We start from the raw sequence: 13,296 nt of genomic DNA, 5'->3' as shown, positions 1-13,296 counted from the left end.
ACTTGAAAGCTGAATATTATCAGTTATCAAATTTCATTTATTAATAGTATTTCTTTCACAAGTAGGTATGAAAGTCATACTGTAAAATATAGATGCCTTGCATATATACTTATTAAGCCACCTATACAACTTGACCTCGCATGCTAACATTTACTTCAAAATTATGTTTGAAAAACTCAGATTTTTTACTGAGAGTCATGACATTTTGATTAATAGAATTAGCTAAATCTGAGAAGTTAAAACAGTTTACAACATTTCTTTCCACTTATGTAGAATTTCATCATATGAATGTGTGATATTTCTGCCATTATTAGGAGAAGAAACTAAATAGGAAACAATAGTAAATTAACAGATTGGGACTCTGTTAATTGGGATATACTGCTTCCCTGGTGGCTCAGATAGTAAAGAATCTGCCTGCAATGCAGGAGACCCAGGTTCCAATCCTCAGTGGGGAAGATGCCCTGAAGAATAGAATGGCAATCCACTCCAGTGTTCTTGCCTGGAGAATTCCATGGACAGATGAGCCTGGCGGGCTACAGTCCATGGGATCGCAGACTCAGACATGACTGAGTGACTTAGACACATAACGCACAACTGGGACATAGAATAACATCTTGTGGCCCAAAAAGATAGTATAAAATAGTAAAGAAAGTACTGTTGCATAGTTTCCCTCTGCTGGCTCTGCCTTGACCCTAACATGTATGGTGTAATATGTATGGTTTCTATAAAAGGCATGAACCTTCCTGTGACGGTGTCCTAGTAGACAATGGAGACAGAACAAATAAAATCACTCTAGACTGACTAGAGTTGAGTGGCACAGATATGAAGACAAGAAATGTCAAGTCTGGACATTATAGAAATTGCACTTAGCAGAATATTTACATTGCAAGACCCTCCACAAGCTGGGTAATCCCACTGGGATTACCAACCCTAGCAATCTAGAATATGTGTGTCTGGCATTTGTTCTTCCTTTAGCAAGGAGATGTACCATTTTCATAAAGATATGGTAAAGATATAAAATAGAGTAAAGATCAGAATACCAAATGCTTTATACTAATAGAAATATGAAATGTGGAATGCATAATGATGGTTATGTTTGCTATAAAATTTACATCAATAATTTGACTTTTAGAATATATGAGATAGTTTAGATTTAAACTTTCTGCCTTAAGCACACATATTTCACTGAGTCACTATAGTTTACTTTAAAAGGGATACTTCAATCTTGCTCACATTTTCTTCACTGGACAAGTTTAGGTGCTTTTAACAATGCCTAGAATTAGTCTTATACCCTGGCCAACCTACAATATCCTCTCACAATCACACCTGCTTTGGACGTGATTTCAAGCTAAAATTCTCTCTTCCCCAGAATGAGTGGCAAGAAAGGAACTGCATATTTCTTACATTATATTGCATTTATATTTTAATATAGCCACTAGTGACAGTCACTCAGTCGTGTCTACACCTGTGGCAAACCCTAACTATCTTCTGTCTGAGTTACTTCCAGGCATCTTAGCTGAAATGTCCATATTTACTATAATATCCTCTTTATCATATATCTATTTAAAATAAAATTTAAAAGGCTGATTTCATTTCATAGACCTCAAAATTTTGTTGAAGTTTGAATTGTGAGACATAATAAAATCTGTAATGTGTGTTCCTATGTATAGTTATGAATACGTATATACACAAACCTCAGAATTTGCGATCTTATTTAGCATTATTTTTTTAATTGTTTTCCATTGCAAAGTATTTCGGAGAAGGCAATGGCACCCCACTCCAGTACTCTTGCCTGGAAAATCCATGGACAGAGGAGCCTGGTAGGCTGCAGTCCAAGGGGTCGCTAAGTGTTGGGAACGACTGAGCGACTTCACTGAGAGACTTCACTTTCACTTTTCACTTTCATGCGTTGGAGAAGGAAATCGCAACCCACTCCAGTGTTCCTGCCTGGAGAATCCCAGGGACCAGGAAGCCTGGTGGGCTGCTGTCTCTGGGGTCGCACAGAGGCAGACACGACTGAAGCGACTTAGCAGCAGCAGCAAAGTATTTATCTACTTTGAAGATGTGTTAAGGGACTCGTATATTTTTGAATAATGAAAAAATGATATTACTATATATTTGTTTTATAATTTGTGCTAATCATTCATCTTAAACTTTGAGATTTTTATGAACATAATCGTACTCATTGCCTTTGAGGCATTTCTTAGAAGATTGATTTAGGTTTATCTGTATAAAGGTAGGTGCATATGGTCATGAATATTTCAGCTACTGCATCTTTTTGCCCTCTGAGTGATTTTCTTCTTCTAATTTACATTAGTTTAGTGTCTTTTTAGTTACTTTTCCGTGTATCTACAATACATTATATACAATTCATGTATCTGATTCCAATTGCCAATATCATAGTGAAAGTGAAGTCGCTCAGTCGTGTCCTACTCTTTGTGACCCCATGGACTGTAGCCTACAATGCTCCTCCATCCATGGGATTTTCCAGGCAAGAGTACTAGAGTGGGTTGCCATTTCCTTCTCCAGAGGATCTTCCCAACCCGGGAATCGAACCTGGGCCTCCCGCATTGTAGGTAGATGCTTTACCATCTGAGCCACCAGGGAAGTCACCTAGACATAAATATCAGCTCTTGCTTGATTGTAATGTCATTCAGTAGGAAATTTCCTGTTAGTGAATTGTGATTCTAAATGACTCATTAATTAATCTTCTGTGAATTTCAGTTGCTCACTCTGCACCTGGCTTAGAGGGCAATTGAAGACTGGACCTATTATTATATTCTTCGCCAGGGCTTAACTAAACCCTTACTGATCATCCCAATCATTGATGTGACACAAAACTAATTTTCAAAACATAGAGAATTATGAGCAAATCAGATATAAAAACCTGAACTATTCAAATATGGAATGTGAGTCATCCTAACATTTAATTATGAGTGAAAATCATGTATTATAGGTGGAGTAAGACTTTTTGACGGGGAGGGCTACATGACATACTCATTACCATATCATTTAACATTTTGTAAGTGTTATATTTACCTCATTGGGCACAAATGAAGAGAAAATAATAATCTTGCAAACTTGCTACTCAGTTTTCAGTCTTCAAACTGAAAATGAAAAATTAATATTTTAAAATATCAAGCTCTTTTTAACAGAGAAGAAAATAATTCTCTCAAATAGCATAATCTATTTCTATTGATTTGTGAAATGTTTAGAAACGCATATAAAATCACAACTAGAATCACACAAGAATGCCTTCCAGTGTAAACCAAAATTATTATACACTTTGCTTTATTTAGGCCTGAAAATAAGGGAGATAAGTTTTATTTGAACATAAGAGCACTTTCTCAATAAAAATTCAATGAAACTTTTACTTTCTGAGTTCATGCCTTTTTCACTAATCAAGGAATATAATAATTGACTATAATTTGAAATTAAATACCTGGTTGGATTTTTCAATCCTTTCATTGCATAGTTCCATTGAACTTTAAATGTGGTTTTGCAGGATGCAATTTCATTGTGTGTATTTTAATTTATTGATGGCAAATTTAACATTAAAGTATTTAGTTTGTAAACATTACAGTTAAGATCATGTGCATGCTTTATGTTACATATAATTTGAAGCTTTTTATGCAGGTTTTAGTGTTAGCGAAAAATCTGTTTTAATTAAAATTTGAAAGAAAAAACATCAATTTATATGGTAGAAAAAGCCATTTTCTTCTTTGAAAAGTAGCATTTAATAAGCATATTTTTCAAAATTGTTTTGAAGTATTTGTTTGGATTTATAACATGTCTATGTCTGATAGATCAGCAAACTGTTTTGAATAGAAGCTTAAACTGAAGTAGATTGAAGATTAGTACCATTTACTATATATTTTTTTCACTGTAACATTTATATTTTTTAGTTTGTTATCAATTTTAAAATTTCTCAATCCTTCAAGATAGTCTGTTGTCAAAGTTGTTTCTGCTCCCTGATTTTCTCCTAGACTTATTTTGTTGTTGTTTTTATTTATTTCATTCTCTGTCATTCATACTGGAAACTTTTCTCAAATATCTGGTGATCCTTGTCTAGATGTGTATACTAAAAAGTGAGATAAAAAACTACTTGGTGTTGTTTGCAAAGACAGGGCTTCTCAGCCTTGTGATCAGTTTGTTCAACAGCTCCTGGATTCTTCACTGGTGATTGAGGAACATATTGTATATGTATAATGCTATGTCTGCAGCATACATAATATTGTAAGAGGCCATGATTCTATTAAATTGTCAATTAATTTTTAATGAAAATGTACAGATTAGGCCTCTTTCAATTTGAATGTAAAACTCAGAATAATCATTAGTGGAAACATTTTATTAATGTTACTAAATATAAAAATTTCTTCCATGGTCATTGTTGAGTATGAAATCTTTCTGCTTTTGTTAGTATTTTAAAAGAATGCCAGTGATTATTTAAAATATAGAATAAAAATAATGAGAATGAACATCATAATTCAACAAAATTAATCCCATACATGTATTTCTTCAAATGCATTTTGCCATATTTGATGTTATCTAACTTGTCACATTCCTAAATTTATGAGAAATTTTCTATGTTATGTTGTGGTACCATTAAAAATAAATAAATCATTAATATATTTTTGCTACTTAAAAACTTCCATATATATATATATATATATATATATATTTTTTTTTTTTTTTTTTTTTTTGGAAACACACCTCAGAACATATCCCTGAGTATAATGTGAGCATACTTTTAGGTCCTTTCTGTCTCTGCTTCTTTCAAACCATATACACAGTGGTTTATTTTAACTAAAAATGAATTTCATTTTTTCCCTCTTATCTTTGTGTTTTTTTTTCTTTTGTGTGTATGTTCTTAAAATTCATATTACTATATAGTTTTTTGTTTTATGATATATTAGCAGATACCTTTCATAATCATTGAGTAAAAGATTCATGTGATCCAGTGACATGAATCTATGATAGCCTGTTCATGTTTGAAGAGCTATAATATACCATTTCTTAACAAACTTCTTTGCCTACCATTTGTGATGAAATGGATCTAAAGGGGTTCTTTGGTTTGTTTGCTTGTTTTTGCTTAAATAATCTTCTAGTTTCTCAATAGCTAAAATATATTTTGACATTATTCCAAATTATACTTTACAGTTTTTATTCCAATGCTTCTTTGAATTTGTATTACTTGCAATTGCCTGAGCAAAACTGGATTTCCCTCCACATATACTATTCAATTTCGCAATTTTAGAAATTATTTAAAATGATCATTAGTGTTAGCTCTAAACTGTTGCAGATTTTTAAAACTTAATAAGCTCCAGTGTGCTTTAACGATTCTCTTCAAGAAATAATTTTTTTATGATTCTACTGTTTCCAACATAAATATACCTAAAGAAAAGTGGCTATCATTTTTAAATGGCTATATTTCAGTGGTGAAAGGCGTAAGAGAAGCTGACTGCAAAAACCATCTGTCTATGTTAAATGCAAGTGCCGTAAACTCTTATGAATTGCAAAGAAAGAAAGAAAAAAGTAATTCACAGTAATTTCATATTTTAAGTGAAAGGAAATCTGTTCTAATTTGCATGTAGTGGAAAGACTTCTGTATGTTAAAATTCAAAACAAGAACATCTTGGACGGTTTCCATTGTGCCCATAAAAAGAACTCGAACTAAATTACAAATTTATATATAATTGCAATCTTAATGAATTTAAACTATGTAGAACAAAGTTTAGAGGGAACTAAGCTAAGAGGAAAATTGCGTGAAATAGCAGTGTTAAGTAAAATTCCTTGTCTGCTAGAAACTTCCTCACGTATGTCAGGATGAAGAGACAAATTCATACAAAATTCTGTATTCAGCATTGTCTCTACTGTAATGAGAGAGTTTTTATACAAATAAGTTTTTAAATTTTTTTCTGTAAAATTAATGAGCTTTTCTGTGTGGTTATAATTTTATGAATCACAGAAATAAAGATTATGAAGAAATGGAATTAATTTATGCAGGAAAGATGTTTATGGGGAGTGAGAAAAGAAACATGAGTATTTCATGAATATTTTATAGGAATTTAATCCACAGGCGGATGAAAGTATTCATAGATCTAGAAACTTAAAAAAAAATAGAACCAATTTCACTGCTCAAACATACAGTCTTCTGAATATGTTAGTATGCAGTGTAAATAAAGTCTTCACTGGAATATGGCTTACAAATTCTTATTAATTCAGTGAGCAATCCCTGTGCTCTAAGCATCAGGATTATTTGGATAGTGAACTTAAACAATTGGGGCCTTCAGAAGACATCTACATTTTGTTCCCCTAAACTTTTTGAAATCATGCCCCCAAATATTTCACTCTGTTAAAATTATTTTATTTTAATTATTAAAATATATTATAATGAACAGTATTTTTATATTATTGTTTATAAATATATTGATAGTTTGAAGAGTGTATAGACCTTTACTTTTATGAAATAAATGGCTCAAGATTCTTTTGTTGGAAAGGTTCTAATGCCTTCTTCGATAGTACCATCCTCCTAAGGAGGATGAACATCATGGACTATCATTAGAAGTGACTTCAGAGACTGACACTGCTCTGCTGCTCAGCAATTTAATATCATCTGTGGACCATGGAGATAATGTTCTTCTTTTGTCTTACTGTTGCTATCTCATGTCCTCCAGTTTTCTACATTAAGGTCTGATTAACATTTTGAACTAATAGTGTTCTGCTTTGATTTTTGTCAATGTCATTTAAAAAAATCATATTGCATATATCAGTGACATTAAAATAGGATGCTCACATTCCAAGATATGTAAAAGATCAGTCATTAGGGTGCATAAAAGTAATCTGAAAAATAATTCCGCTTCTCCAATCAAATGATATAAAACATAATTCAAATAATCATATTTAGTAAATGATCAATAATACTATGTATACATATATACATATACAAATATGTATAATGTGTTTGTGTGTGCTTCTTGTGTCTTTTCTTCTTAATCTCATAACATTCCCTCAAAAAAACACTTGGCACATCAAAACCGGTCCACTTCTTGTGCCAAACACACATTCTACTTTCTTTGGTCATGCTTGAATTTCACTCTTTTTTGTCCATCCTTCACATCCCAATATAAACTTGAACTTATTTGTAAAAATTTATTTCATTATCTTTTAGTAGAAATATTTTATATTCTTTTGCATATCTTTAATAAGTATAGCTTATACCAGTCTCTGCCTGCCAGCTAATGACCTAATAATATAAATATTAAGACACGAGTCATCTTTCCATCTTGACCACACATTTGAGAACTTGATGCTGGAAGGGATTAGGGGCAGGAGAAGGGGACGACAAAGGATGAGATGGCTGGATGGCATCACTGACTCGATGGACATGAGTCTGAGTGAACTCCGGGAGTTGGTGATGGACAGGGAGGCCTGGCGTGCTGCGATTCATGGGGCCGCAGAGAGTAGGACACGACTGAGCGGCTGAACTGAACTGAACTGATACCATAATGTGTGAACCTATCAATATTCCGTATCACCTAAGATGAATTAATGCATCATGTAATTACTGTTTGTTTATAATAAAATAAAATTATGTTATTAACTATTTCCAAACATCTGCCAATGTGGCTCAGATGGTAAAGAGGCTGCCTGCAATGTGGAAGACCCAGGTTCGATCCTTGGGTTGGGAAGATTCCCTGGAGAAGGAAATGGCAACCCAGTCCAGTATTCTTGTCTGGAGAATTCCATGGACAAAGGGGCTTGGTGGGCTATTGCCCATGGGGTCACAAAAAGTTGGACACAACTGAGCGACTAACACTTTCACTTTTCATGAAAATGAATTATAATATATAAAAACACTTAAGCAAGTTAGCTGTTTCATCTTGCTTTGCAGTTTCTAATGACTACACAGGCTCTTCTGGCAACTAATGCTATGTACTTATCCATCCTTTAAAACCTAATTCTATTTATATTTATAAATTGTCATGCCATCTACTAAGATTTTTAAAATATATATTATAGGATTTTAAAATATTAGATATATTCAAAATATAGCCATAGTAGACTATTGACTGGAGAAAGCGATGGCACCCCACCCCAGTACTCTTGCCTGGAAAATCCCATGGACGGAGGAGCCCGGTAGGCTGCAGTCCAAGGGGTCGCTCAGAGTTGGACAGGACTGAGCGACTTCACTTTCACTTTTCACCTTCATGCATTGGAGAAGGAAATGGCAACCCACTCCAGTGTTCTTGCCTGGAGAATCCCAGGGACGGAGAAGCCTGGTGGGCTGCCGTCTGTGGGGTTGCACAGAGTCGGACACAACTGAAGCAACTTAGCAGCAGCAGCAGCAGACTATTGAGAAAATTGAGGTAGTTGTTTACTTTCCTCTAAAAAGTGGGCTAGAAGTGAAGTCAAGTGAAAGTCGCTTGGTCGTGTCCGACTCTTTGTGACCTCATGGACTATACAATCCATGGAATTCTCCAGGCCAGAATACTGAAGTGGGTAGTCTTTCCCTTCTTCAGGGAATCTGTCCAACCCAGGGATCAAACCCAAGTCTCCTGCATTGCAGGCGGATTTTTTACCAACTGAACTATCAGGGAAGCCTTAAAAAGTGGTCTTAATTATTCCTAATTATCCTCCCATATATGAAGATGCCTTCATATCATATATAAAGATGCCTCTTCATACAAAAAGGCATCATTAAACCAATGAATGACATGTTCTGCTGCTACTGGCTCACTTATCATTAGAGAAGCAAGGAAATCTCCTTAGTGATAGATCATGCCTGTGCATAATCTGGTGATTTTGCCATGTCAATGGACAGAATATTTTTCACATGGCAGAAAAATGAATGTACTCCACAAAGCTTCTTCCATTTGGAATGTTTTGCCAAAGATCTTGATTTCCACAACTGATCCCTGTTTGACACAGGAACACATGAAAAGAACTTTTTATTTTATTTTTAATATAAATTTATTTATTTTAATTGGAGGCTAATTACTTTACAATATTGTATTGGTTTTGCCATACATCAACATGAATCCACCACGGGTGTACACGTGTTCCCCATCCTGAACCCCCCTGCCACCCCCCTCGCCGTACCATCTCTCTGGGTCATTCCAGTGTACCAGCCCCAAGCATTCTGTATCCTGCATCGAACCTGGACTGGCGATTCGTTTCTTATATGATATTATACATGTTTCAATGCCATTCTCCCAAATCATTCCACACACTCCCTCTCCCACAGAGTCCAAAAGACTGTTTATACATCTGTGTCTCTTTTGCTGTCTCTCATACAGGGTTATCGTTACCATCTTTCTAAATTCCATATATATGCATTAGTATACTGTATTGGTGTTTTTCTTTCTGGCTTACTTCACTCTGTATAATCAGCTCCAGTTTCATCCACCTCATTAGAACTGATTCAAATGTATTCTTTTTATTGGCTGAGTAATACTCCATTGTGTATATGTACCACTGCTTTCTTATCCATTCATCTACTGATGGACATCTAGGTTGCTTCTATGTCCTGGCTATTATAAACAGTGCTGCGATGAACATTGGGGTACACGTGTCTCTTTCAATTCTGGTTTCCTTGGTGTGTATGCCCAGCTGTGGGATTGCTGGGTCATAAGGCAGTTCTATTTCCAGTTTTTTAAGGAAGCTCCACACTGTTCTCCATAGTGGCTGTACTAGTTTGCATTCACACCAATAGCATAAGAGGGTTCCCTTTACTCCACACCTTCTCCAGCATTTATTGCTTGTAGACTTTTGGATAGCAGCCATTCTGACTAGCATGAAATGGTACCTAATTGTGGTTTTTATTTTCATGTGTTTGTTAGCCATCTGTATGTCTTCTTTGGAGAAATGTCTGTTTCGTTCTTTGGCCCATTTTTTGATTGGGTCGTTTATTTTTCTGGAATTGAGCTGCAGGAGTTGCTTGTATATTTTTTGATTAATTCTTTGTCAGTTGCTTCATTTGCTATTATTTTCTCCCATTCTGAAGGCTGTCTTTTCACCTTGCTTAGCGTTTCCTTTGTTGTGAAGAAGGTTTTAAGTTTAATTAGGTCCCATTTGTTTATTTTTGCTTTTATTTCCAATATTCTGGGAGGTGGGTCATAGAGGATCCTGCTGTGATTTATGTCGGTGAGTGTTTTGCCTATGTTCTCCTCTAGAAGTCTTATAGTTTCTGGTCTTATGTTTAGATATTTAATCCATTTTGAGTTTATTTTTGTGTATGGTGTTAGAAAGTGTTCTAGTTTCATTCTTCTACAAGTGGTTGACCACTTTTCCCAGCACCACTTGTTAAAGAGATATCTTTCTCCATTGTATATTCTTGCCTCCTTTGTCAAAGATAAGGTATCGATAGGTACGTGGATTTAACTCTGGGCATATAATTTATGTGCAACATTATACTGTACAGGTATACAATATAGTGATTCATGACTTTTAAAGGTTATAACCCATTAATACATGCTATTAAATATTAGCTATATTCCTTGTGTTGTGTAATGTACTTTTTATACAAAATATTTTGTACTTCTTAAATACCTATCCTTTTATTGTTCCTCACCCTTCCTTCTCCCCACTGATAACCACTAGCTGTTCTTTATATCTGTGGGTCTGTGCCTCTTTTATTGTATTCACTAGTATGTTGTAATTTTTCTGTTCTTCTATCAGTACTGTCATGCAATATTTGCCTTTCTCTGTCTGACATATTTCAATCAGCATAATACCCTCTAAGTCCATCTGTGTTGCTGTATATAGCAGGTTTTTATTTTTTATGACTTAGTAGTATTTCAGTGTTTGTGTGTGTGTGTGTGCACCACATTTTTATCCATTCACCTATGATGGATAAAATCCAATGAATACTTACATTGCTTCCATATCTTGGCAACTGTAAATAATGCTGCTATGAATATTGAAGTGCATGTATCTTTTCTAATTATGGTTTTGGGTTTTTTCTGTCCATATTCCCAGGAGTGGATACTGGGTCATATGGAATTTCTAGTTTTAGTTTTATGAGAAACCACCAGTAATCAAAACTCTATGGTACTGGCATGAAGCAGATATATAAATCAATGGAATAGGATAGAGACCTCAGAAATAAACCTATACATTTATGGTCAGTTAATCTATGACAAAGGAGGCAAAAATTTTCAATGGAGAAAACACAATTTCTTCAATAAGTGATTCTGGGAAAACTGGACAGCTACCTGTAAAAGAATGAAATTAGAACACTTCCTAACACCATACACAAAACTAAACTCAAAATGGATTAAAGATCTAAATGTGAGACAGCCACTATAAAATTCTTACAAGAAAACAGGCAGAATATTCTTTGGCATAAATCACAGCAAGATCCTTTTTGACCCATTTCCCACAGAAATGAAAATATAAACAAATAAGACCTAATTAAACTTAAAAGCTTTGTACAGCAAAGGAAACCACAAAGAAGATGGAAAGACAACCCTCAGAATGGGAGTAATATTTGTAAATGAAGTAATTGGCAAAGGATTAATCTCCAAAATATACAACAACCTCATGCAGCTTCATATCAAAAAAAAACAAAAAAAAAAAACAAAAAAAAACAACAACAGCAAGTAACCCAATCAAAAATAGGTGGAAGACCTAAACAGATATTTCTCCAAATAAAACATACACATGGCCAACAAACACATGAAAAGATGCTCAACATTTCTCATTACTAGAGAAATGCAGAGCAAAACTACAATGAGGTATGGCCATACACTTGTCTGAATGGCCATCTTCAAAAAATCTACAAACAATACACATTGGTGAAGGTGTGGAACAAAGGGAATTCTCTTGCACTGTTGGTGAGAATGTAAATTGATACAACTACTATGGATACAACTACTATGGAGAACATTGTGGAGGTTCCTTTAAAAACTAAAAATACTGTCTGAGCCAGCAATCGTACTAAGGAACATATATCCTGAGCAAACCATAATTCAAAAAGAAATGTACAGAATTCAAAAATAGCAAGCAATTGATTAGAAATGAAGGGGATATCTGAGTTCAGTGTGGAGAAAAGCAAAGCCTCTCTAGGAGAAATTTTGAATATTAATATGAGTTTAAAATAATAGTATATAACTTCCTTGAATATGGAGGAATAAAGAATTTAGAAAAACTAAAAACTCTGGGGGAGACAAATTCCCCATGCAGCACCTGATGAATTGATTCAGAATCTTGCTCACTTTCTGGGGGGAATTTCTGGATCGTCCTGTGATTTGGTGTGTAGATAAATAAGAACATAAATGACAGAGTAAGATCAGTTCATTCTGCATTATTTGGAAATGTGTTTAGGAACCTTGGTATATAAGGTTATATATATATGGTATATAAACGAAACTAATTTAGTATTTAAAAATACATAAAACTGAAAGAACAACTTGCCCAAAATGTACAATAGGCAGAAGGAAATGTCTTTTTTTCCTACAGTGAGAAACTTAAGAGCTCCTAATAATCAGATTGTTCAATCTGACTTTATTCTGAATCTCTCATTACTGCATCTTACTGTAATTATAATGTGTTCCTGTGAACTATAGGAAAAATCACTGAGTTGTGTCCATCTTATAGTGCTGAGAATATGTTAAGATCATCACTATGGATTTACATTGTTTACTCTAATGAGAATCCAGAAATACATACATGCCTGTATGCTAAGTCACCTCAGTTGTGTCCAACTGTCTGCAACGCCATGGACTGTAGCCCACCAGGCTCCTCTGTCCATGGGATTCTCCAGGCAGGAATACTGGAGTGGGTTTTCTTGCCCTCTTCCAGGGAATCTTCCTGACCTAGGGATCAGACTCATATCTCTTACATCTCCTGCATTGGCAGGAGGGTTCTTTACCACTAGGTCCACGTTGGGAAGCCCTAGAAATACATAACTGAGTAAAATATTCTGAGAAAGAAGTTTTGCCTTCTAATAGCTTAAATTAAATCTTGGAAGAAAAGTATATGCAGAATTATCATTTTTTATAGTTTTTACTTTTATATGTAATTAATGTCTTTGAGTGAAAGTGAAAGTCACTCAATCACATCTGACTCTTTGTGACCCCATGGACTGCACAGTCCATGGAATTCTCCAGGCCAGAATACTGGGTAGCCTTTCCCTTCTCCAGAGGATGTTCTCAACCCAGGAATTGAACCCAGGTATCCCACATTGCAGGTGGATTCTTTACCAGCTGAGCCACAGGGCAAGTCCAAGAATACTGGAGTGGGTACCCTTTCCCTTCTCCAGTGGATCTTCCCAATCCAGGAATTGAACTGGGG

At 34.8% G+C, this 13,296-nt stretch overlaps 1 protein-coding gene across 1 annotated transcript in view; it reads left to right on the top strand.

The window, feature by feature from the left end:
- The window catches only part of NCAM2 (neural cell adhesion molecule 2), a 539,245-nt gene that overhangs the window by 488,239 nt on the left and 37,710 nt on the right, over window positions 1–13,296 (top strand). The window lies entirely within an intron of this gene.

The sequence above is a fragment of the Bubalus kerabau genome, chromosome 2 (genome assembly GCF_029407905.1).
Source record: "Bubalus kerabau isolate K-KA32 ecotype Philippines breed swamp buffalo chromosome 2, PCC_UOA_SB_1v2, whole genome shotgun sequence".
In the NCBI taxonomy this organism is placed as follows: domain Eukaryota; kingdom Metazoa; phylum Chordata; class Mammalia; order Artiodactyla; family Bovidae; genus Bubalus; species Bubalus kerabau.
The sequence above is the reverse complement of the archived record's forward strand: the minus strand, read 5'-3'. Positions and strand labels throughout refer to the sequence as shown.